Genomic DNA, 26,455 nt, shown 5'->3' on the forward strand with positions numbered 1-26,455 from the left:
TTTTTTTTTTGAGACGGAGTCTCGCTCTGTCACCCGGGCTGGAGTGCAGTGGCCGGATCTCAGCTCACTACAAGCTCTGCCTCCCGGGTTTAAGCCATTCTCCTGCCTCAGCCTCCTGAGTAGCTGGGACTACAGGCGCCCGCCACCTCGCCCGGCTAGTTTTTTTGTATTTTTTAGTAGAGACGGGGTTTCACCGTGTTAGCCAGGATGGTCTCGATCTCCTGACCTCGTGATCCGCCCGTCTCGGCCTCCCAAAGTGCTGGGATTACAGGCTTGAGCCACCGCGCCCGGCCAAATATTATGTTTTAAGTGTAATTTTACCAAACAATGAAAACATGAGGAAATTGAGGTTAAAAGGAAGTGTTTAAAAGAGGTTATAGAGTAGAAGATTTGATGCTAGAGAAGTTAAGGTGCAATAAGAATTTAGCGAGAAATGCAGTTAATTATTGGAGGGTAAATGATGTGGTGCCTGAGGTCTCCATGTTACCTCTTAACAATTTCTGTCCTTCAGACAGAAACTCTTAAATTTAATGTCTCAGAAAAGTCATATGCCTATATAGTAAAGCTACTGATTTCTTTTGGAACTTTTTTCTTTAAAATTATAGTTTATATGTAGTATTACTTGAAATCCAGGATTATTAACTAAGATGGACATTGTAGTTAATTGTGGTTGATGGGTTCTAATTTTGGATGGAGTCTAGGGAAGGGAAAGTTATTTATAGAAAGCCTGTTCCTTCTCACTGGACCAAACAACTCCTTCCCCTTGCAGTAGACTCATTACTTTTTAAGTAACCCCACCACCCATCTGGTGGGAGAGCCATCCAAATGAGAAACCTAAAATAATTGGTCCTTGGTAGAGGTTCATTATTTCTCCATTTTGTTCTTTAGGAGTTTTTAGGTGTTGATTTTTGTTTTACTTTAACCCATACCTTTAAAGGAATTCCAAAAAGAATGTTTATAGCTTACTTGGAATTTGTAACCTCAGCTCTGGGACAAGATTTTTTTTCTGAACGATTATTATCTAACATGTGCTGTTGCTCAGGGTCACAGCATGCTTGTCTATGTCTGTTACCATGCCACCGTGGTCCTGTGCCGAGTGCCCTTAGGGGGATTGAATCTTTCCAGTAGGCCATGTGTGAGATAGTAAGAGTCAGTGTGCAGTGTAGCCCATACTTGAGAATATGAATGTGTGTGCACTGTCATTTTGCTCTGGATAGAAGTAGGTTATTGTTGACTTATTTCTTCTGTGTTTGTTCCTGCAGCCCTCTTTTTCATATGTTGCTCGATCTCCCTTTCCCTTCTTGGTGCTTACACATCTCAGACCCTTTAGCCAAACGCTTGCCAATAACAGTATTTTGGTTCTCAGTTCTCACTATTTCCTCTGGTTATTGAGACTTTGAATAAAAAATGCACATAGCTATGCAGTGGGGTTTAGCTGGAAAAGGTGACCTTCTTCCAACTTCACCTCTACTTCTGGCTCCTCAAACAGTGGGTGTGCGGTAAGGTAGGGAAGTTGTTTTCCCATTTCTCACTGACCAGACTGTGAATATTTCCACATGGATTTTCTATTATTAACGTTACTCTGGTTCTTTGTTTTAAGATAAAAATTCTGAATGTACACGTAAAAACAGACAGAAAATATTATCACTACCATTTTACAGATCAGATTAAAAAACTGAGATTTAAAGTAGTCATGTACTACTCACAGCCACACAACTAGGATGAAGCAGAGCTAAAACTCAGCTCTCATTCACTGCCAAGCCTGTGGTCTTAGAGACATAAGGCAGCAGGACTTGGTGTCATTAAGGGACTGGGGAGAATGGTTCCATTCCCCCAAACCCTCCCCCAAAGAACTTCCTTGTATTTGATAATGGTCACACCTTCAACCCTTTTACCTCCTACCTGGGCTGACTGCAATAATCTGAAAGGGCCCTGTTTGAGGGGCAATGATAGTTACTGTGCAGAAGGGCTTCAAAGAATATGGATGGTGGTGCCAGTTTACCTCCTGGACTGTGGCTGCTGCTGCATGAGTTGGGTTAATGGTTAATCTGCTCTTGTGTGAGTCAGCTAATGCCCCTCCCAAATCATGTAATGCGTTAACCCAATTAAAAGACACCTGCCCAACTAATCTGAATGTCAGACCTGAGTGTCAGCTCCCATTTTACACTCTGTAAAAGGAAGGAGGATTTTAGCTTAACACTTGAAATCTTCAAAGAATGCAATTGATCTTCTTTTCAGCCAACAGAAAGACTGCTTTCCTGGTTGTGTGTGTGTGTGAGTGTTATTTAACTTAGTGTTGACATCAACTCTGTAGAATTGTATATGTACAGATAAGTAACTGGAAGCTCAGAAAGGTGAAGCCACTTATTCAAGTTCATGGAGTCAATTTTCTTTTTCCAACTCCAGGACACTAACTGTTGAGGTGGTTTGTTTAGTTTGCATCCTAGTGGATAACTGCTCTTCTTAGTGATGATGAGAATTTGAATATCTCTAAAGGGATGTTATTATCCTGGAGGTGTGAGACAGTGAAAAGAACAGGAGCTTTGAAGCTAGGTGTGCCCTGTTAAAACTTCAGTTCCTGCCTGTAATAGTGTAAACACTGGCAAATCACCTAATCTCACCTCAAAAGGTGATTGTGAGAATGAAAGCAGATGGCTGGGAGGTAAGGGTACTTAAATACACATTAGTCCTTTCCAGCTCCTCATTGCTGGAATTTGAGTGGACATCTCCAGCCATCTCAAGCAAATTGGTTAAATACTCAGTGCATTCTTAGAGATATTTTAATGTATTTTAATTAAAACACCTGCCATGTGACATTTTTAGGAAAATTTAGGGAAGGTCCTGTGAAACTAGGCAAATCATAAAGCTCCCATAGGTTGAGACTCAACAGACCAATCAGTGAGGCCCATTTGACCCAGGGGGCACTGGGCCAGGTGCCATGAGCATTCCAGGGATGAAGGGAAAAGCCTGCCATACTGGAACTGCAAAAAATCTGGTCAGGGAGATAAAGCACAAACAGAAGGAAAGACAAACAGCAATAGAAGACATTCAAGGACACATTTCCAAGGAGTGATGTAGGCAATAAATACTGTATGAATTCAGGACAGAGAGAGAGATCACTTAGAAAGGCCCAAAAAACCCTTCCTGACTCATTTTCTATACTTTCCTTCTGTCCCTTCATAGACCTGTGGGTTTGTCTTAGAGTTACTGGGGCACTTATCTCTCTGTAACAAGGTGGAGAAAATATTGCCATTGCTTTACAGCTGGTGCCAGATTTCTGCCTGAAAATTGAAGCATCTAGGCTTGGAAAAAATCAGTTGGAAAATTAGGTGTAATCGAATAAATAGGTTGGAACATGCTTGAGGTAGAAAATTGAGACCAAGGATCCAGCTGTTAGAGGAGGGTCAACTTGCTGTGCATACTGCAGGGAGGTTTTGGAAATTTTGAGTGGCAAAATGAAGATGAGATGAATGGTGATGGAGAACACGAGGGCAAAAGGAGGGAGGGCAGAGGGAAAATGGAGAAAGCAGCCATCAGAGCAGCAGAGCTGGGATTCCTACCTCCCTACATCTTCAGGGATGGCTGCCAAACCCAGGGAGCCTTGTGTGAGTGCCTTCATTGTAACATGGTACAAAACAGAGTAGAATGAGGAGGTGGAAGTGGCCCTCCAGAAGTTACCTCGCTCTTGAAAGGGCTTTACACTTCCACAGTTCAGGCAATGTGTTGAGAGTTCAAACCAAGTTTACCCAGATCTTTCAGCAACGAAAGGGCCTCATCTGACTTCTGAGTTTTATCTCCAAGACTTTTCTTTTTCCTTCTTGAGCTTTCCCTCCCCTCAAAAGCTTACTTAGTACAGTGTCTGATGTATAGCAGATGCTCTATAAGTATCTGTCATGCTGAATCAAATATAAATATTGTATTATACATGGTTTCTGCTGTCATGGTACCTAACATTGAGGGAAGACAATACACATGCGTTTCAGACACAAAAATAAACCTAATCTTAACAATTCTGGGAAGGATATAAATGCCAATTAAATAGGCCTAACACTTTTCTGCCTCTTTGATTTTTCAGTGTCCTTCATGGTTCATTCATATTTCACAAGCCCCATGAAGTCTATCTGGATTTTCGGTGATGTTTCCTGTCTCTGAAATCTTATGACATTTATGTCTGTATCAGCCATTTGATGCTTGATTCTCTATTTTTCAGATGGATGTCTTGCCTTTTCCTCTACACACTACAGGAAGAGTGACCACCCCTGCCAAGGGCCTAGTATAGTACCCTATACATGTAGCTGATCAGTTGATTGTTACTGATCATGCATCATGTTATCAAAAACTAACACGATGCTTGGCACATACTTGTACTGAATAAGTATTTGCTGAATTGACTTGAAGCATTGGATGCCATAGACCTCTGAGAATATATAATTTCTATGTGTCACTCTCCTAGCAGAATAAGAGAAAATTAGAACTTGGGAAGAGGTCACATCTAATTCTTTTCTATTTTTATTTTATTTTATTTCTTTTTTTTTAAGAAATGAGGTCTCACTCTGTCGCCCATTCTGGGGTGCAGTGGCACGATCATAGCTCACTACAGCCTCAAACTCCTGGGGTCAAGCAATCCTTCCACCTCGGCTTCCAAGTAGTTGGAGCTATAGCTGCACACCATTGTGCATGGCTAATTTTTATTCATTTTTTTTTTATAGACAGGAAGTCTCACTATGTTGCCCAGGCTAGTCTTAACTCCTCAAGTGATCCTCCTGCCTTGGAATTCCAAAATGCTGGGATTAGCGATTAGCGGCAGGGGCCACTGTGCCTGGCCAATTCTTGTTCAGCTACAATTTATTTTCCTATTGCTTTTTGGAATGTAATTTAAACTTTACACTTCAGTTATCCCATTTGTCAAATGCATACATGATTTTGTGGCCAATAAGTTGTACGTGGACACAGTAAAGTTAAAAAAATAAAGATGCACAGGATTTTGATGCTGATAGGCATCATAAAATAATGTGATCCAAACTAAGGAGATATCTGAGCTCAGAGACATTAAAAAGACTGCCCTAAGTTTTTTTTTAAATCTATGAAAGGGCTCATCCAGCATACAAGTGTCCTGCTTTCTGATCCAGCGGTCTTTCCAGCACCCCGGGCTTGGTTGTCAGAATAGCATTTGCTCATAAGGTGTTTTAATTATTAATACAGTATACTAAATCCCAGGAGTAGAATAAGCCTCATTATCATGGTTAGTAAGTCAGCCCAAAGCAATCTCATATTCCTGTAAAACTGAATGGATTTTAAAGTAAAACATCCTTGGGCCCACTGGCCTCAGAGGGGGCCATCATCTCATTTACCTATTTTTCAAAAACCCCATAAATGAGTGTTTGGTATGGACATTCATTATGTCTTAAGCTTTATTGATTCTGTTATGTTGCTATTAATTATAGGAACCACAAAAGCTTTTAATTAGATTAAAGCCATAATAAATAAGATTAGTAACACTTATTCTGCTCTGTATGTTAAGTGTTTTTATAACAAACTAATGTTTATCTTTCTGGACATTACTATATTGATATCCTGTACAATAATTAAATCAGATTTTTTGAGTTGTTTTAGGCAAAAAGATTTGAGTGGTTTTTTTGTTTGTTTGTTTTGTTTTTGAGATGTAGTCTTGCTCTGTTGGCCAGGCTGGAGTGTAGTGGTGTGATCTCAGCTCGCTGCAACCTCTGCCTCCTGAGTTCAAGTTATTCTCCTGCCTCAGCTTCCTGAGTAGCTGAGACTACAGGCACGTGCCACCACACCCAGCTAATTTTTGTATTTTTAGTAGAGACGGGGTTTCACCACATTGGCCAGGATGGTCTCAATCTCTTGACCTTGTGATCTGTCCACCTCAGCCTACCATGCCCAGCCAAGTATATTTTAATAACTACTGATGTTAACTACCATCGTTAATCCTCCTTATAATCCTACAAAGTGGACATTAGCATCATCCTTACTTACTGATGATGATGAAATTAAAGCTTATGGAAATTCAGTATCTTGCTCAAGATCCCACAGTAGGGAAGCCAGGATTAAATGAGATAACACATATGTACTTAGCACAGTGCCGGGCAGATAGTGTGTTCAATAAATGCAAGTAAGAGATTCAGTATGAAGTGAAAATAAGTTAAAAATAAGGGCCGGGTACGGTGGCTCATGCCTGTAATCCCAGCACTTTGGGAGGCTGAAGCGTGCAGATCATGAGGTCAGGAGATCCAGACCATCCTGGCTAACACGGTGAAACCCTGTCTCTACTAAAAACACAAAAAATTAGCCGGGCCTGGTGGTGGGTGCCTGTAGTCCCAGCTACTTGGGAGGCTGAGGCAGGAGAATGGTGTGAACCCGGGAGGTGGAGCTTGCAGTGAGCCAAGATCACTCCCCAGAGCAAGACTCCATCTCAAAAAAAAAAAAAAAAAAAAAAAAAAAAAAAAAAATGGCTGAGTGCAGTGGCTCATGCCTATACTTTGGGATGCTGAGACAGGAGGACTGCTTGAGCCCAGGGGTTCAAGACCAGCCTGGGCAACATAGTAAGTCCTCATCTCTACAAAAAATAAAACAAAATTTAGCTGGGCGTGGTGGCATGCACTTGTAGTCATAGCTACTTGGGAGACTGAGGTGGGAGGATGGCCTGAGCCAGGAGGTCAAGGCTGGAGTGAGCTATGGTTGTGCCACTACACTCCAACTTGGGTAACAGAGGGAGATCCTGTCTGGAAAAAAAAAAAAAAGAAGAAGCTGTTGTGAGGATAATATAGAAAGTACATTATAAGTTTCTATATGTCTGTATCCTATATATGTAATAGATATATGATTAAATTTTGATTCTGAACTTCTTAACAATCAGATCAAAGGGAGAAATACAATCAGCTATGTAAGTGATAAGGAACATTGCCCAAGAGAAGTATAGCTATTTCTGGAGCTCAGACCTAAGGGCACTCTTTCAAGACACAGGATCTAATACCCCAGCAAGGACCCTAGAGAATGAGGTAAACTTACCGTGGGGTGGCTCTTAGAAGCCTGGAAAAGGTGGTTGCTAAACCTTGGTAAAGTGGAGAAGCCCAAGTTGCCCTGGCAGAAGGTAGAGGAAAGATTAAAAGGCTGAGGGAAGGGGCATGTTAGGATGGAAATATCATGTAAGACCAGAAGACCCACTGAGGATTATGTTCCATGTGAGGCCCAAAGAACACACTATTCACTAAGACCATTCAGAATACACTGTTGGCCGAGCGTGGTATCTCACACCTGTAATCCCAGCACTTTGGGAGGCTCAGGTGGGCAGATCACGAGGTCAGGAGATCAAGACCATCCTGGCTAACATGGTGAAACCCCGTCTCTACTAAAAACTACAAGAAAATTAGCCGGGCGTGGTGGCAGGCGCCTGTAGTCCCAGCTACTTGGGAGGCTGAGGCAGGAGAATGATGTGACCCCAGGAGGTGGAGGGTGCAGTGAGCTGAGATCACACGACTGCACTCCAGTCTGGGTGATAGAGCGAGACTCCATTTCTAAAAAAAAAAAAAGTAGAATACACTGTTGAGAGAGACATCGGCGTCACTAAGAAGTATAATAGTCGCCTCCTCTGCACGGCATTGCTCAAAGTAGGAGAGTGATCCCAGAGCCGAGCTCCTCAACAGCCGTGGGCATGATGGGGATTCTGGCCAAGGAATAGAGACCAGCTGGAAGTGCGTAACTCCCAGAAGCCATGAGGTCACAATTACGTAATAACCAACAAGGTCAGAGAGCAGCCAAGGTGGCATGATCTGCAGGAATTGCAAAGATGGTTAATAGTGCATAGTGTCCTTTAGGGGGAAATATGTAGCCAAAAAAGATGCTACATAAAATCTCAAAATGTGTGGGTCCATGACTGTGGAGTTCACATGTCAAATATAACACCACCCAGAGCAGCTGACTTCACAGAGTGTGGAAATGGCTTTGGAAAGGCACACCTGCAGCGATAGGAGGCAACCCTCTAATAGGCTGGGATAACATCCTGCAGGATATGCATTGAATCAGAGACCTCTGTATGGCACTGTGTCCACAATAAAAAGAATAAATGGATCTGGGAACAAAGGGGTCAAAGTAGGCGTGTTCCCACTTACCATCACTCCCAGTGACCCACTGGGAACTATCCTTCCAGTCCCCAAAACTCTGTGTTAATCAAGGGGTAAGGACCTGGTCCCCAAACTCAGTGTACTCTTGCCAGGGGACATAACAAAGGTCCCATTGAATTACAAATTACTGCTGCCACCAGGGCACTTTGAAATCCTTGTCTCCAGGGACCAGCAGGAGAAAAGAGTCACCATCATGACAGGGGAAATCCATCCTCATCAGCCCGAGGAAGTGGATGGGGTTAGGGAGGAAGATGTGTGGAATCCAGATCTCCTTGGGCATTTCCTGGTACTCCCTTGACTCATTGGAATTAGGATTGGGTGTGTGTAGTGCTCCTGGCCTGAGAAGGGTATGACTACAAAGGGCTCAGATCCACGAGGAATGAAGATTTGGGTCACATCACCACATAACATCTCTCAATAAGCTATCAGGACTTGCCAAGGTGATAGCTAAGGGTGAGGGAAATGGACCGTGCAGAAGGGACAGGATGAGAACCAGGTTGGGCCTGAGAACTGGCCATATAGTTTGTCCTATTAACCTATCACTTCTAAGCTTCCCTTCAGGAAGAGCAGTCCATGGACTTGTGGAGAGGCTGCTCCCAAGCACGCATGTAGAGGTGGATCTGTGCAGTCCAGTGTACGAAATGTGGCCACCATGATCTCCTGCTGTGGAAGCATGACTGACTGACAGCCCCAACTGTTGCCTCTGCGCACACACCACCATGTTTGCACAGAGCTGGGCTTTCCATACCAATGACTGAGCATGGCAGGTATATGAAAGCTGGTCAGTTCTTTTGGGGTGCAGTGGTGCATGCCTATAGTTGTAGCTGCACAGGAGGCTAAGGCCGATCACCTGAGGCCAGGAGTTCAAGGCTGTAGTGTACTATGATCACTCCTGTGTATAGCCACTCCACTCCAGCTCAGGCAATACAGTGAGATCCCTGATTCTAAAAGAAAAAAAAAAAAAGGCTATACAAAATTAGCTGGGCATGGTGGTACCTGCCTGTAATCCCAGCTGCGTGAGGCTGAGGCAGGAGAATAGCTTGAATCTGGGAGGCAGAGGTTGCAGTGGGTGGAGATTGCACCATTGCACTCCAGCCTGGGCAACAAGGGTGAAACTGTATCAGAAGAGAGAGAGAGAGAGAAAGAAAGAGAAAGAAAAGAAGAAGAAGAAGAAGGAGAAGGAGAAGAAGAAGAAGGGGAAGAAGGAGGAGGAGGAGGAGGAGGAGAAGAAGAAAGGAGGGAAGGAAGGAAAGAGAGAGGAAGAGAGGAATAAAGGAAGAAAGAAAGAAAATGCTGGCTAATTCCTGTGAGCAGTGGCCACTTTGGCTCAAGGACTCTGATTGGCCTAACCAGGGCTTTTTTGGAATTGTGCTATAGTCTTTGACTCTCTATCCCCATAATCTCCTTTTCCCTCTCTTCTTCCACAGATGTCAGAGCTGCAGCATGGTCTGGAGGCTTTCCATGCTTTCTTTCTTTTTTTTTTTTTTTTTTCTGCTTTCTCTCCCTTGATCCTTCACAGGCATTTTCCCCAATACATCTCTTGCCTGGCTAATCCTTGTCTGATGAGTTTCCAGATGGACCTGAATTAAGTATGTTCCCCAGCTACCTGCTAACTAGTTAAAGGCAGATCCATATGCCATACTATGGTAGGGAGAGTTAGTTTATATATACCTTCTTACCTAACCTTCATAATCATTTACTGAGGTAAATAGGCTAGGTAGTATGATTCCAATTTTATTTATAAGGAAACAGGATTAATTTAGGAACTTACCTGGGATATACACTAGTAAGTGGCAGAGCTGAGCTGAAATTTAAACTTAAGTTGGTATCACTCCAAAGTTACCTTAACTACTCATCTGTGGGGCAGTTAGACTGAGAGTGAAGTTGACATCTTATGAGAGTTGAAGTATCTGAGGAAGATAAAGTTGATGCTCTACAGAAGTTGAGGGAGGAAGTTCTCCAAATCAGAATCAAGTTTTTTCCTCAAGCAATGACTTTAGGATAATACCAAATATGTGATACCTATGTATTGAATTCATGACAGAGTTACCAAAGTTCTCCTTTGGACAATTACCTGAAAGTTTTTAGTCTAAAAAGATAATGTGGGCATTTACAATTATATATACATACACGATTCATTTGCTTTTCATCTTTTTTTTTTACTGAATTGTATCTTTAGCAAATATCTGCTGAACTTTTATTATATGTCATGCATGATACCTGTAAGGTAAAATATTATATACATCCCCTTTCCTTCCCGTTACGTTTAATCTGATTTTTTTTTTTTTTTTCCTGAGATGGAGTCTTGCTCTGTCGCCCGGGCTGGAGTGCAGTGGCCGGATCTCAGCTCACTGCAAGCTCCGCCTCCCGGGTTCACGCCATTCTCCTGCCTCAGCCTCCCGAGTAGCTGGGACTACAGGCGCCCGCCACCTCGCCCGGCTAGTTTTTTGTACTTTTTTTTTTAATTAGAGACGAGGTTTCACCGTGTTAGCCAGGATGGTCTCGATCTCCTGACCTTGTGATCCGCCCGTCTCGGCCTCCCAAAGTGCTGGGATTACAGGCTTGAGCCACCGCGCCCGGCCTAATCCGATTTTTTCTTACTGTCTGTCATTATGAATAAGTATTTTAGACAGCCTACTGTTTGCATGGTATTAAGCAAGAGAAAATGGCCTCCTTCCTGTAAGTCTAATCATTTCACCACCTGATTCAATGGGTTAGTGAGCATGTAGAGAAAGATCTGCTCAGTCAGCATCAAAGTTTATTTCAGCTGTAAGCTGTGAGAGGTTCAACATTTGATTTTCCTTTTCCTTTTCTTTTTTTTTTTTTGCAAAGTGAGATGAGGGAAGGGATTGTTAAACAAAGGGTGAACATTTACTTAATACTATATTTTCAGTAGAAAATGACAGTCTTGATTTAAAAAAATAGCAATTTTGACACTTCAGAACATCCATTGAAATCTTATATGGTTTAAATACTGAATGTGTAAAATATTTAGCTGCATAAAAGAGAATAAAAAAATAGAATGAACATGTATGTCTTCCTCCCCACTCTTTATATTCCTTAAATCTTTGTTTTCTTTCTTTCCTTCCTTCCTTCCTTCCTTCCTTCCTTCCTTCCTTCCTTCCTTCCTTCCTTCCTTCTTTCGTCTTTCTTTTTCTTTTTTTTGACAGAATCTTGTTCTGTTGTCCAGGCTGGAGTGCAGTGGCATAATCATGGCTCACTGTGGCCTCTACCTTCTGGGCTCAAGTAATCCTCCTGCCTCAGCCTTCTCAGTAGCTAGGACTACAGGTGCATGCCACCAAGTCCAGCTAATTTTTAATTTTTTTTATAGAGACTAGGGTCTTCCTATATTGCCTAGGCTGGTCTTGAACTCCTGGCCTCAAGCATTCCTCCCACCTTAACCTCCAAAAGTGCTGGAGTTACAGGCATAAGCCACCACACCCAGCCTATGCAAATAATTTTTTTTTTTTTTTTTTTTTTTGAGAGGGAGTCTCGCTCTGTCGCCCAGGCTGGAGTGCAGTGGCCGGATCTCAGCTCACTGCAAGCTCCACCTCCCGGGTTTACGCCATTCTCCTGCCTCAGCCTCCCGAGTAGCTGGGACTACAGGCGCCCGCCACCTTGCCTGGCTAGTTTTTTTTTGTATTTTTTAGTAGAGATGGGGTTTCACAGTGTTAGCCAGGATGGTCTCGATCTCCTGACCTCGTGATCCGCCCGTCTCGGCCTCCCAAAGTGCTGGGATTACGGGCTTGAGCCACCGCGCCCGGCCTGCAAATAATTTTTAAACAATAAATATTAAATGGTTTTTTTTTCTTTTGGAGACAGGGTCTCACTCTGTCACCCAGGCTGGAGTGCAGTGTTGGGATCGTGGCTCATGGCAGTTTTAACCTCCCAGGCTCAAGCAATCCTCCCACCTCAGCCTACTGAGTAGCTGGGACTACAGGCACAAGCCACCACACTGGGCTAATTTTTGTATTTTTTGCAGAGATGGAGTTTTGTCATGTTGCTCAGGCTGGTGTCAAACTCCTGAGCTCAAGTGGTCCACCCACCTTGACCTCCCAAAGTGCTGGGATTACAGCCATGAGCCACTGCATCCAGCCTAAACTGAATGTTAAAACAACTGCTTTAGAACACAGTCACAGAAATAGGATTGAGTAAAATGGACTATATAATTTTAGATTAATTCATAGATTAATATTGGCAAGTTACTTTCTATGCAGTTTCCACAAATCTACACTGTCCTGAAAAACGTACACCACATCAGGGTCTAAAACAGTGGACATTACAATTTTTCAAATAGTTTGTACCTTTAATGTTTTTAAAATGTATCTTGTAGCTTTAATTTGAATTTTTACAATTATTAAAGAAGTTAATGATTTTCTATGTGTTTTCTCACTAGTTTCTATTTTTCTTTTAACATATCAATGTGCATGTGGAACAGTAGGTAGGGGGAATACTATCTGTTTTTGTTCTTTGCCCACCATCTACTAGGGTCATGGTATCTTCTGTCAATGTGTAATAATGAGATCTTTAATGAAGATAGCAATATTTTATCTGTCATATTTTTTTCTTTTTTTGAGATAAGGTCCTGTTCTGTTGCCTAGGCTGCAGTACAGTGGCATGGTCATGGCTCACTGCAGCCTCAACCTCCCAGCCTCAATTGATCCTCCTGCCTCAGCCTCCTGAGTAGCGGGGACTATAGGTGCTTGGCACCACACTTGGCTGCTTTTTGCAGAGACACAGTTTCATCATGTTGCCCAGGTTTCTCTGTCATACTTTTTTTTTTTTTTTTGAGATGGAGTTTCACTCTCTTGCCCAGGCTCGAGTGCAGTGGCGTGATCTTGGCTCACTGCAACCTCCACCTCTCGAGTTCAAGCGATTCTCCTGCCTCAACCTCCTGAGTAGCTGGGATTACAGGCACGTGCCACCATGCCTAGCTAATTTTTGTATTTTTAGTAGAGACGGGTTTCACCATGTTGGCCAGGCTGGTCTCGAACTCTTGACCTCAAGTGAGGCCTTCCAAAGTGCTGAGATTACAGGCATAAGCCACCGTGCTCAGCCTTATCTGTCATACTTTTGATATGCATTTTACGGCATGTTATTTGCCCTAAAAAACTGTACATGCATAATTTTTCCATTTTCTTGTACTCAACCATGTTGAATTTTTGTGGGTTTTTGTTTGTTTGCATTGTGATGTTCTCTGTGATTCCAGAGGTATCCCCTCTCCTTAAGGTTAGATAGGCGAAAACAGCAAATATCTGTTGTGTGCCAACTATGTGCCAGGCACTATTCTGTACTGCAAACACAGAAGTGAAATAAGACAGAAAAAGTTCCTAGTCACGAAAATTGTTGAAAACAAGTAAATTAATAAATAATTAGAATAATGTTAGACAGTGATACAGATTAAGAAAACAATCAGGTCAGGAGCAGTGGCTCACGCCCATAATCCCAGCACTTTTTGGGAGACCAAGGTGGGAGGATTGCTTGCGTCCAGGAATTTGAGCCCTGGGCAACATACAGAGACCCTGTCTCTACAAAAAATAAAATTAGCTGGGTGTGTGACATCAATCTGTGTCTCCAGCTACTTGGGAGTCTTAGGTGGGAGGATTACTTGAGCCTGGGAGATCAAGACTGCAGTGAGTTGTGACTGTGCCACTGCACTTCAAAGCAAGACTCTGACTCAAAAAAAAAAGTTATTTGCATGAAAAAGTTCATTCGTTATGAAGACTTGTGTAGAAACATTGAGATATGCTTACAAATTACAATTAAGTTTAAGGAACAGTTTACAAAGTGACATGTATGCCATGACTATATGAAAAATATGCCCCGTGGAAAAAGATAATGGGAAGAAAATATATAATATGGTGACTGATTTATATCACGTTTGCAAGATTACAGTCTATTTTTTCTCTAGATTCCAACTTTTGGAAAAAATTTCATGACTTGTACAATGGGGTTTTAGTTTAGTTTAGTGTTGTTGGCAGACATCATTGTTTTCATCTAACGTATCTTCCCATTGTTATCTAAGCAATAGCTTTTGCAGAGGAATAGACTGACAGGGACATGTTCTTTTGATGAAGATTTATGTGTGAAATTGTGTGTATGATTGACGGTTGGGCGGTTATTATTATTTTAGATAATTTTCTAATAAGAGGCTTCTACACTGCATTTGGTTTAATTAAATTTAGATGTATGTCATGGATTGCATGTTAGAAGGAAATATTTGTATTCTTTTGTTTTACACTATTGTGTCTCTCTTATGTATCATATGTGTATCATATATCATGTCACTTACTGTATCAGATGTATATGATATGTATATGTACATATATACATATATCATATGTATATGATATATGTATATAGACATATATCATATGTCACATACATATATACATATATCATATGTATATAGACATATATCCTATGTCACTGTACTATATATCATATGTCACTCTACTGAGTGACTTTTTTTTTTGAGATAGAGTCTCTCTGTCGCCTAGGCTGGAGTGCAGTGGTGTGCTTTCGGCTCACTGCAACCTCTGCCTCCCAGGTTCAAGCGGTTCTTGTGCCTCAGCCTCTCAAGTAGCTGGGATTACAGGTGCATGCCACGATGCCTGGCTAATTTTTGTATTTTTAGTAGAGACAGTTTTGCCATGTTGGCCAGGCTGGTCTTGAACTCCTGACCTCAGGTGATCCACCTGCCTTAGCCTCCCAAAGTGCTGGGACTGCAGGATTACAGGCATGAACCACTGTACCCGGCCCTTTTTGTTTTGTTTTGTTTTTTTGAGACGGAGTTTTTCTCTTGTTGCCCAGGCTGGAGTGCAGTGGTGCGATCTTGGCTCACTTCAACCTCTGCCTTCCGGGTTCAAGCTGTTTTCCTGCCTCAGCCTCCTGAGAAGCTGGAATTACAGGTGCCCACCACCATGCCCAACTAATTTTTTGTATTTTTAGTAGAGACATGGTTTCACCATGTTGACCAGGCTGGTTTTGAATGCCAGTCTTGGCCTCCCAAAGTGCTAGGACTACAGGTGTGAGCCACCGCCCCCGGCCTGTTTTTTTTTTTTTTTTTTTTTGAGACAGGGTCTCACTCTGTTTCCCAGGCTCGAGTGCAGTGGTACCATCCTAGCTCACTGCAGCCTTGATCTCCTGGGCTCAAGTGATCCTTCCACCTCGACTCCTGAGTAGCTGGGACCACAAGCATGTGCCACCACACTCAGTTATTTTTTGTATTTTTTTGTAGATATGGGGTTTTGCCATGTTGCCCAGACTGGTCTCATTTTGAACTCCTGGACGCATTTTGAACTCCTGAACTCCCGAAATGCTGGGATTACAGGTCTGAGCCACCATGCCTGGCTTAGTGACTTTTTAAAACTTTCCTATTCTCAAACATAAAACTGAATTTCTTTTCCTGCTTAGTCGGTGGCATCCAGTCAGTGGCATCCTTGGTCAGCTTGTCAACCAATTCAGAAAATTTAGGAGTCATGTGAGATTCCTCTTTCTGCCTCAATAGCCACAACTAATCAGTCACCAAGCACTGTCCATTCTACCTCCTCAGGCTATTTGCATCTTCCTTAGTATCCTTCCCCAGTCCACTGCCTTAGATAGGCTCTCATCTCTTGCAGCTTGCAGTTTTATGATGACATGTAATTAATCTCCTTGCCCTCCAATTCATCTTCCACATTATCCCTAGACTAGTGTTTCTCAGTGGGGTGTGATTTTGCACCCCAGGGGACATTTGGCAATGTCTGAAGACATTTTTGGAAGTCACAACTGGGAGAGGAGGAGGGTGGGGAGTTGTGGGGAAATGTGATGGGGGAACAAGAGGAGTTGCTACTGGCACCTAGTAGTCAGAGGTCAGAGATGCTGCTAAACATCCTACAATGCACAGGACACCTCCGCTACAACAAAGAATTTTCCAGCCCACAATGTCAATAGTGCTGAGGTTGAGAGCACTTGCCCTAGAGTGATTCTTCTAAAACAAAAACCTTAAATATCTCAAAAAAAAAAAAAAAACACTATTTTTTTTAGGCAAAAGTTTTTGCATGGGGTTCATCTTTTCTCATTCCCCAGTCACACAGCATATACTTATTTTTTTTTTAAGAGATGGGGTCTCACTCTGTTGCCCAGGCTTAAGTGCAGTGGTGTGATTCTAGCTCACTGCAGCCTTAATCTGCTGGGCTCAAGTGATCCTCCAGCATCAGCCTCCCAAGTAGCCAGTACTACAGGCATGTGCCACCATGCCCAGCTAGTTTACCTTTTTTTTTTTTTTTTTATTGAGAGGGAATCTCTCTCTGTTGCCCAGGCTGGAGTGCAGTGGCGCCATCTCAGCTCACTGCAACCTCTGCTTCCTGGTTTGAAGCAATTCTCGTGCCTCAGCCTCCCAGGTAGCTGAGATTATAGGCTCCCGCCACCACACCCAGCTAATTTTTGTATTTTTGTAGAGACGGGGTTTCGCCATGTTGGCCAGGCTGGTCTCAAACTCCTGACCTCAAGTGATCGGCCCACCTCGGCCTCCCAAAATACTGGGATTACAGGGACGAGCCACTGCACCTGGCCTTTTTTTTTTTTTTTTTTTTGAGACAGGGTCTTGCTATGTTGCCTAGGTTGGTCTCAAACTCCTGGCCTCAAGCACATCTCTTGCCTCAGCCTCCCAAAGTACTGAGATTACAGGCATGAGCCGCCACACCCAGCCAGCATATACTGCTACTGCCTGAATATGCCGCCACCTCCTGACTCCTGCCTCGTGTCTGCCACTTGAAGCTTCTTCTGACTTCCTCAGACTTGACTGGGTGACTGTCTTCTGTGATCGCCATTACAGGACTGGGAATCACACTGAATTGTTACTTGCTTGTCTCTCTGACTGCACGTTGAACATTCAGAGGTCAGGAACCTAGTCTTGTTTTTCCTCTGAATTCTCATCACCTAGCACAATGTCTGTTACAGACGAACAGATTAAACTGAATCCCTGATTCCACCCTGTGAACAGCCAGATTCATTCGTGGGCACAATGGGTTCACTGCTGCCTTCCTGACTTTCCTTTTTCTTTATCCTCCTCACCTGAAATGCTGTTCTTTCACGTTTCTGTCTCCCTTCATGTCACTCTCACCTGTTCTTTATGGTCCAGCTCAATAAAAACTCCTACCACTTCCTGAGCCCATGCCATGTGGGCTATATTATCATGGTTCACTTTCAGCAAAACCCCTTTAAGGAAGGCATTATCCCTATTTAACAGGTGAATAAAATGATGCAAACAGCCCTGAGGTGTTGTTCAGAGTGTGGCAGGCGAGACAAGACTTGCACACAAACACCCACAATGCAGGCAACCCAGCTTGCCTCCCTGTCTGCTCTGATCTCCGGTCTTCTCCCGTCCTCTTCTCTGTACTTCTGGAAGGCACTTTGGAGTTCATTTTGTCTACTGCTCAACTGAGAATTGAGTCAACTGAGAACTGTTTAGGGCAACACAGGTGGTTAGTGGTGGAGGCCAAACCTCAAATTCAGTAGTCCAATTCGGATGCTTGACTTTATTCCACACCCAGAATATCTTGCTCAGTTTCAGTTGCAGTAACTCAAGTGGTCAGGAACTGTCCAGCAGGGTTAGTGAAGTCAGCACAGGTGGGGCAGCCTCTGTCCACAGCCCTGAAGCTGCAGAATTCTGACCGTGCGCGGCCTGGGAGGATTTTCATCCAGGGATTGTCAGGGGGAAGTCGCTGGAGTGTTTTAAGCATGGGAGTGTGTGAAACAGACTTGAATTTTTAAAAGTTCATTGTAGAGAATTAATTGGGGGCTGGAGTGAATGCAGTGATTTAAGAGGTGTTCGTGGTCCCTTCAGGTGAGAGATGGTGGCAGCTCGGACCATGTTGCCGGAACGTAGACAAGTGAACTGACTGGAGAGATACCTAAAGAAATAAAATTGTTAGGATTTGTCCGTGGACTGCCTACGAAGTTTGAATCGTGGCTACAGTGTGACCTTGATTAAGATACTTAAGACTTAATTTGTTCCTCATGGATAAAATGATACTACTACTTTGAGAGGTTATTAGTGAAAAAATGAAAAGCGCTGTACATGTATTAGGTATCAGTGAATGTAGTTCTAACTCCTATTATGCATACGCTTTTTTTTTTTTCGTAAAGAGCTTTTAAAATACGGAATGGGTTGGATCTGCAGCAGCTTGTCGAAGCTGGGGGCTGTATTCTTAGGTTCTTTTTAGTCTAGTGCTCCGCTAGCTCCCCTCCTACTCAGCTGGGGTAAGAAGCGCAGCGTACACGGAGGAGGGGGATGCATTTCTGCATCGAGCGCACAAAGGTGTGGCGGAAGGGGCTCCAGGGCTGGGAGGGGTCAATCTACAGGCGAATCCTGGCAATTTTACTCCTCGCGCTGGCTGACCTCGCTTCCTAGATGAGTTTCTACATTCTAGAATCTAGAAGACGGGGTGAACAGAAACAAGTGGGGGTGGCTTCGCGAGCGAAGCCGGATGGGGGCGGGGCGGCTAGGCCGGAGGCGCAGATTCTCCGCCGGGACCGCGGCCCCGCCCCGCTTTCCGGGGCTGCCGCTGGTGACGTCGCGAGGGGGCGGGCCCGGCGACCGCGGGGGTGGGGCCGGCCGCGGGGCGGGGCGGGACGGGAGGTGGTGCGTCGCTGAGCGCAGGCCGCGGCGGCCGCGGAGTAGCCCGGAGCCGCAGACAGCGCGGGCCTGCGCCCTGTTCTGATTGTCCTCGCCGCGACCCTTCCTCAGCCCTGGGCGCGCGCGCGCTGGGGCCCCGGGGGGCTGGCCGCCTAGCGAGCCGGCCGGTCGACCCCAACCAGCGCAGCGACCCGGCGCCGCCCGGCCCAGGCGCACACGGAAGTGGTGAGTGTCACCGGGGGAGGTGGAGGAGCCGGGGTGGCCGCGGTCGGCAGGCGAGGGGCGCGCAACCCGGGCTAGCTGGAGGCGCGGCCACCGCTCTCGGTCGGTCCTCACGCTGCGCGGCCCGGGCTGCTCCTGAGCGCTGCCCAGGACCCCGCGACTCGGGCGGGGAAGGCGGGGATTTCCAGCCCCACGGAGCCGGCGGGCAGCGAGGAGGTCCCCGGGCGGGGGCCCCTGGCCGGGAGGGGAGCGGTTAAGCCAGGCCGCCCCCTCCCCCAGCGCGCACGGCAAGTTTTCACAAACAAGCCCGGAGCGCGCTGTCTGACATCCTGTTTATACCACCCCGAGATACAGGCGCGGGCTGGAGGGCTGACGTCCCTAGCTCCTTGCACCAACTTGACCGCCAGCTCCCGGCCGGGGTCGCGGCGCAGAAAGGTTTTCTTCTTCGGCCCCCGGACGGAGGCTGAGGGTCTTAGCTTTTTTCCTTCCTTGCGGTCTCAGCGAGGGAAAGTTTCTGGGATTTGGAGCTGGGTGTTGGGCGTCCGCGAACTCGGGAAACGCCCCCTCCCCTCTTGGATTCTGTTAGGAATCAGGCCTCAGGTAGCCAGCGAGAAGTGGGAAAGGTGACCCTGGGCGAGAGGACCAGGGAAGGGGAGCAGTGGGAGAGAAACACCCGGGGAATTGCAAATCCCACTGGAAAGGGACTGATTAACCGAAACGGACTGGTCTCTGGCTCCCTCACTCCAACTCCATCCGCGCGCGGTCAGCGACCAGGAGCATCAGAGAACTAATAAACACTCCTCCAAAGTCACTCCCCAGGGTCCCTGGGATGTGGGCTCCTTGGATGTGTGTTTACTAAGGAAATTCTAAATAAAAGATGCGATGTTTGCCAGGTGTTTGTGCACACGTTTTTTGGAGGGTTTGCACTCTATAATTTCCTGTGTGTTCCTGGGGAAGAGGACCCCGTCCTTCCTGCCACTCTTCTTACTACGTGGCTGTGAGCTGCCTTCTGCCGCTGGTTGAGTACATCACTATACATGTCATTGACACTTTTTTCCCCGAGTCATAGGGCTTTTCTCTCAGTGGTAGGAATTTACAGTGGTATAAAATTGTCATTACTTCTTTCAGGGAGTAAAACATGGGTAGTTAAATGATGAGAATGATGCAGAGACATGTAATCAGGGAGTGTTTGGTTTTGGCTGTTTTTTTTTTTTAAGAAAAGATTTGAGTTACGTATGGGTATAGGCACAGTAGATTTTGTTTAAGATGAGCAATTTGTATTGATTGAATCTTTGTTCTTTCCTTTCCAAAACCCCATTATGTGTTGTTTCTTGATTTTGCTTTTGGTGACTGTGATGGTTTCCAAGACCAGGGAATTATTTTTGTTGAAGGATCAATGTATTCTTTTGTACTTTGTGGTGAAGATTAATGGAGACCGCCAGGGTTCCAGACATTTCTGGTACAATATGCTTTGTAATGTGGAGAAAATGTCTCCCCTGTATAGATCCAGATCACACTTAAAGATGTGAGGACATCATACTTGAATGACTTTGGACATTATAAATAGGAATAATCATAACCTCTTCTTAATTCTGTATATCATATTAACTAAGCACTTTGACCGAGTCTTAGTTTCTGTTAGTAGGTAAAAAACTATTTTTTTTTTATTGCTAGGATTGCATTGTGATACTCCACACTGAATACAGCCAGTTTAAATGGAAACCATTTTCCCCATTCCATACTATGCTAATTATTTACTGCCATTGGGAAATGATTGTAGAGAATGCATAAATTAGATATAGGTAAAATAATTCAAATATTTCCCCACATATAACTACATTTCTGTTGTTGTAATTTAGGATCTTAACATAAGCTTGGCTAAAGCCTTATACTTCCGACTGAAACAAGCATTGAGAACGTGTAGGTTGATACTCATTTGTATAGAGAGAACAAGAGAACGCTAAGGTATAACTCCACAGCAAAGACCAAGATCTGTGTTTTCTAATTCTCAGATTCCTCTGGTGTTTTTTCCCCTCAAACACACATCCCATTTTGTATGTCCTTATGTCCTGATGAGATAATAGCATGCTGTTAGATTTATTGTCTGAGATGTGAATATTCATACCAAGTTTTCTTGTTCATTTTCACATTTAAAAGCATTATTTTAAGTGGATGGGGAATTGGTTTATTAATGGAGTCTCGCTGAGTACAAGTAACATTGGATGCTTTGTGATTTATTGTGGCTTAGTGGTATCTGGAACCTTGTCATAGAACAGGAGTGTTGGAAGGAACTTTGCAGATTCTTTTAGACCAGTAATTCTCAACTGGGTACGATTTTGCACCCAAGGAGATATTTGCAGTTTCTGGAGACACTTTTGGTTGTTACAACTTGGGGGAAGGGAGCGATGCTACTGGTAGGCATCTAGTGGTTAGAGGCTAGGGATGCTACTAAACATCCTATAACGCACAAGACAGCCCCCCATCCCAAACAGAGAATTATCCATCTCAGTAGTGCCCAGGTTGAGAAGTCCTGTTTTGGAATACTGAGTAAGGAGCAAGAAGATCTGGGCTCTTGTGGTGGCAAATTTTTTCACTTCAGGGCACGTATTTTCTTCATTTGCAAAATAGAGATAAAAATATTCTCCCTGGTCATCTCACAGAGTTTTGGGGGGAGATCAGGTAAATAATGCATGGAAACTGTGACATGCTGTGCAAATCATAACTAATATGAAGAGTATTTTCATAAGTGAATCATTAGATTTACCGGTAGTTGAGGAAACCAGGGTTAAGGCAATATGTTGAGTAAAAAGCTGCCTGTGGATGGTTTGATATTATCGAATTCTTTGTTATTCATTTTTTGGGGTAAAGGTTTTTTTAGTGTACTTCGTTTTCTTATTGTCAGAACATGTACTTTTTAGCTCTATAATTTCTTTAAACAAGTTATTTCTTCTATGGTAACAATAAGGAGAACTCACTATAGAAAAATTAGAAAATATAGGAAAGTAGAAAATAGAGGGAACAAGTCATTCATGCTCTACTCCCTTGTCCATTTAAGCACACTTATGTCCTTGCCAATTTCTTTTCTGTAAGAGCAGTTAAGATTCAGAGAATTAACGATGAGAAAGGAGAGAGTAGCTGGTGACCAAGGAAGGTGTTCCTTGTTTGTGTGCCCTTCATTTCTTTCTTTTTTAATAATTACGATGTAAAGGTAAATTACATTATAGTAGGCATCGGAGACATTGGTTCATTGTTTTTATTATTTTTATTTTTAATTTTTTTTTTTGAGATGGAGTCTCACTCTGTCACCCAGGCTGGAATGCAGTAGCACAGTCTAGGCTTACCGCAACCTCTGCCTCCCAGGTTCAAGTGATTCTCATGCTTCAGCCTCCCGAGTAGCTGGAATTACAGGCACGTTCCACCATGCCCGGGTAATTTTTGTGTTGTTTTTTTAGTAGCGATGGGCTTTCACCATGTTGACCAGGCTGGTCTCGAACTCCTGACCTCAAGTGGTCCGCCCACCTCGGCTTCCCAAAGTGAAGGGGATTATAGGCGTGAGCCACCCTGCCTGGCCTGGTTCATTGTTTTTATACTTTCCTTGCTGCCTCCAAGCCACGTTCTCATTCAGCTTGTTTCCTCTCTGCTTCTTACTCTCCCCTGTGCTCAGCTAGGTGTGCCACTGTTGCTTCCTGTCTCACAAACCCTCTGGTAACATGGGATTTCAAACAGCTGTCATGTTGAAATGACTGGGTTTCAGGGGCCGGAAACTAATTCCTGTGAGTATTCTTCCCTCTGAGGTGCACCAGCATTCTTGGCAGTTTAAGACATTTCCATGATATCTCCACTTCTGAGGGTTTATGATCTGTGATTCTTCATAGTTGGCAGTGGGCACACATTCTTCCTTGGTGCTCTATGGATAAACTGCCCAGTCCTGAGGCAAGACCTGCTTTAGAAGCGAAAGGATAATTTCTTTTAAGTCTATTCTGGCCAGAAGATAGAGCTGGCGTTTGTTGGGATATTTTTAATCTGTGGTAACTGAATTTACTTAACAGTACTATTCATACTAGCATTTTGTACATTCTTTTATTCATTTAGCAAATACTTGTTGAGCTCTTGCAGTGAATCTCAAAGTGAATAGACAGACAGCAAAACAGGTAAAAATCTTTGTCCTCATAGAATTTACAGTCTAGTGGAAGACCCTGAGGGCATGTTCAGTTTTGTAGTTGCAGATTGCTTACATGTAAAAGAGCAAATCTTTGTGATTGTAGAATGTTTCCTAGAAGCCTTCATGGCACTCCTTTGAAGTCTGAGGACTAGGGAGTAGCTTCCCCTTATTTGTTATCTTTCTTTTTTTAATATTACAGATTAGTTCATTCTTTGTATGCACAGACATCTCTTTGGTACCTATTAAGTGCCTGGCAGAAGGATAAGACACAGTTTATATGGAAATAAACTTGGTATACATAGCTGTAACCCAACGTGTTATGTAGTAGTGGTCGGAATTAAGAGCTCCAGGACCCTGAAGAGAGGTAATCCCTGCCTGGAGCCCTTGTCAAATGCTTTTTTGAAGAGGCTTCATTTGAGTTGGGCCTTTAGGAGTGAGTAGGAGTTCCTTTGTTTTAGGGTGGGAAGGAAATCTAGACAGAGATACAGTGTGAGCAAAGACATAAAAGTGGGCACGTACGTGGTGTCAGTGGCAGACTTGGAAGTGGCCACTAGATTAGAGCAAAGACTGCTTGGGAGGGAGCGGTAGGAGGTAGGGCAGGACATGCAGGTTGGGTCCAGATTGTGAAGACTGTAACTCTTTCCACAAGTTTGTGAGCAGTGTTAGGTTAGGGACTAAGGCCTCTGTTGAACGAATGAGTAGGGAAGATGAGAAGCCATTTGAAATTTCCAAGCTCAAGAATAACACTATTAGCAAATGGAAGACCTGAAGCACTGAGAGTTCTATGAAGGGTCAGCTTCATCTGACCATTGTGCAACTCTCTCCTCCCCATCCCAGAAAACGCACTTTATTATCTGCCATTTATCAACTATCCAGAAGACTGCTAGGAAACAAGAAAGGTTTCAAGCCAAGCAAGATGTCATGAAGTTCATCCATGCTTTCCTTACAGTGGAGTATTTGATTTGCTTTTAGTTTATAAAGAATTTTTTGACAGTTTATCTAAGTGGTTTTTAAGCCATTAGAAGATTAAATACAACAAATGTAAGAGACAAGAGTTGTTAAGTGGATGAATACAGGAAGACATGTTCTCAGAGGCAAGCAGTGTTAATTTTTATCTTAGAAGTGAATAAGGAGTTTCTACTGGTTTATGACAAGGAGAACCAAAACTCAAAAGTGAAACAATCTGGGGCATTTAGTGGAGGGCAAACACCATTGTCAACATGCTAGCAATTTGATGTTGCATTGTTAATCACACCACAGTATGGTGATTGGTACTGGTAACGATCATTAAGCCATGAAGAAGAGGTCAAGTTGTTGAGCATAAATGAAGTGAAAGTTCACATCTCTAGCAGAAAAGGGCAAGTTCAGATATCTCATTTAGGGGTTAGGAGGTATGCAGGAGGGTCTGGGGACAATAGAGGAAGCTACTTTCAGAGACTTTCTGTAGACAAATTCAAAGAAGAGGTTTTCTTCAGGGTGAAACACCAGTGAGGAATCTTTGCTTTAACTCAGGGAGAGTTACTTAAGAGTGATCTGCGAGAGAAGGCTGACTGTGAAACCTAAGAGGAGCTGTGGCCGTCTGCGTAGAAGACAGTAATAACTTGAATCCAGCTGTAGGAGACTAAATCACATCAATTTATGGTACCTCTGAGTAGAAAACAGACTGATTGATTGTCTTTTAGCCTTGTTTTGTTTTTTGATTCTGATAGTCTGTTTTTGGAGGCTCTGGATCTACACTGTGTGGTTTGATCCTAGCTGTGAGATTGTGAGCAAGTTACGCCTGTTTCCTTATCCATAGAATGACAATAAAGATAGTACCTACCTCTGAGGTAGTTTTGAGGGTTGAATGACTATGCTTAAGATTTTGAAATGATGCCAGCATGAGCTAAAAATGTGCTAGGTATTTTTAAATTTTATTTTATTTTGAGACAAGGTCTTGCTCTGTCACCCAGGCTGAAGTGCAGTGGTGCGGTCATAACTCAAGGCGGCGTTGACCTTCTGAGCTCAATCAGTCCTCCCCACCTCAGCCTTCTGAGTAGCAGGAACCACAGGCAGGTGCCACAATACTCAGCTAATTTTCAAATTTTTTTATAGAGAGAGGTTTCGTTCTGTTACTCAGGCTGGTCTCGAACTCCTGGGCTCAAGCAATCCTCCTGCCTTGGCCTCCCAAAGTTTTGGGGTAATAAGCATGAACCACCATGCCTGACTTACTTTATTTTAATGAGTGGTAAATAGGCTGTATATTAAAAAGACAAAACAAAACCTCAAATTATATACAGAATGTTTTAACATAGTAGGGAAGATGCCACTTTGTTTTGTAAAAACAAAGACTAACAGATATATTCTATGTTAGAAAGACTTCAATTAGCAATGAGTGAATCCAAAAAGAAGGCAGTTTCTCAAATCTAGAAGGGTTTATTACAAAGACAGTGCCAAAGGTGCTAGGTAAATTAGGTTTTACTCTATTTTTAAGGAAAAATGACTAGCAAAGGTGCTTTTACTTAATTTAAAGTGCCATCCAGGGTATATAATTTGGTAGGAATGTATTCGACTTTCCGGGAAAGTTAATGTGAAGATACTGTGTTGACCTCACTGATTCAGTTTACTTGGCAAGTTGTGGGCTGTTGGCAGAGGCACTAGGTATACCTGTTTGTAAAATGGTGTCTTCAGAATTGTGTGGAAATTAAGTATCTTGTAAATCAGATAGTACTCCAGGGAGTTTTGCTGGTAAGGAATTATAAGAACTTAAAGGGACTCTGAAATATGTATTCAGTTTCTACGGAATGCCCTTTTACAGTTTCTGTTTCCATATACATATTTTGCTTTCCTGAAGCAAGATTTACCCAAAATGCAAAAGTGTACAAAAAGTTGGCCCTTCCTCCTAATCATAGATGTGTATTTTACAATATTTTAAATGTATTTCCTGCTTGGTGATGTATATGTTGGACTGGTTTCTTGGATCTGGGCATTATTTATACTCAAGAACAGTTGTTGCCACGTGATTGGAAAAGAGCTCTTGATGTCATTTTCATCCCATATACTTTGACAGCAAAGGAGTTAGCTGGATCTTCTCGTGTCTTTCCATTCTAGAATGAGAAAGACAGTAAAGCTCCCTAATTGATTTGTATGGAGGGGGAGTGGGTAGGAAAGTCCACTTCAGCTGAAAAGGCTGACCTGTAGGTATTTAAAACATAAATTTAGGTCTGTTATTTTCAGGTACACTTGGTAACTCAGACTGGTCTGAATATAAAATAGAAATAGATAAGAACCACTTGTAATGAATGCAACTTTGTTTGTTTATAATGGTGT

The 26,455-nt window shown here is 43.4% G+C and overlaps 1 protein-coding gene and 1 long non-coding RNA gene across 4 annotated transcripts in view; both read left to right on the forward strand.

Annotated features, from left to right (window-relative positions):
* LOC111541410 overlaps positions 1-4,357 on the forward strand; it is a 24,192-nt gene extending 19,835 nt beyond the window's left edge. Inside the window, exons 6-7 of the long non-coding RNA XR_002731257.1 lie at positions 4,076-4,132; positions 4,211-4,357. This is a non-coding gene — a long non-coding RNA (uncharacterized LOC111541410). The remainder of the gene's footprint in view (positions 1-4,075; positions 4,133-4,210) is intronic.
* A 14,388-nt stretch (positions 4,358-18,745) lies between these two features.
* The window catches only part of JAK1 (Janus kinase 1), a 132,954-nt gene continuing 125,244 nt past the window's right edge, over positions 18,746-26,455 (forward strand). For 2 of the 3 annotated variants that reach the window (XM_023210224.2, XM_023210233.2), the window contains exon 1: positions 18,771-18,987. The gene's annotated coding sequence lies outside the window, so the exon portion shown is untranslated. Of the gene's footprint in view, positions 18,988-26,455 lie in introns of all 3 variants that reach the window. The other variant, XM_023210216.1, reaches the window with a different exon arrangement.

Source organism: Piliocolobus tephrosceles, chromosome 1, assembly GCF_002776525.5.
Source record: "Piliocolobus tephrosceles isolate RC106 chromosome 1, ASM277652v3, whole genome shotgun sequence".
In the NCBI taxonomy this organism is placed as follows: domain Eukaryota; kingdom Metazoa; phylum Chordata; class Mammalia; order Primates; family Cercopithecidae; genus Piliocolobus; species Piliocolobus tephrosceles.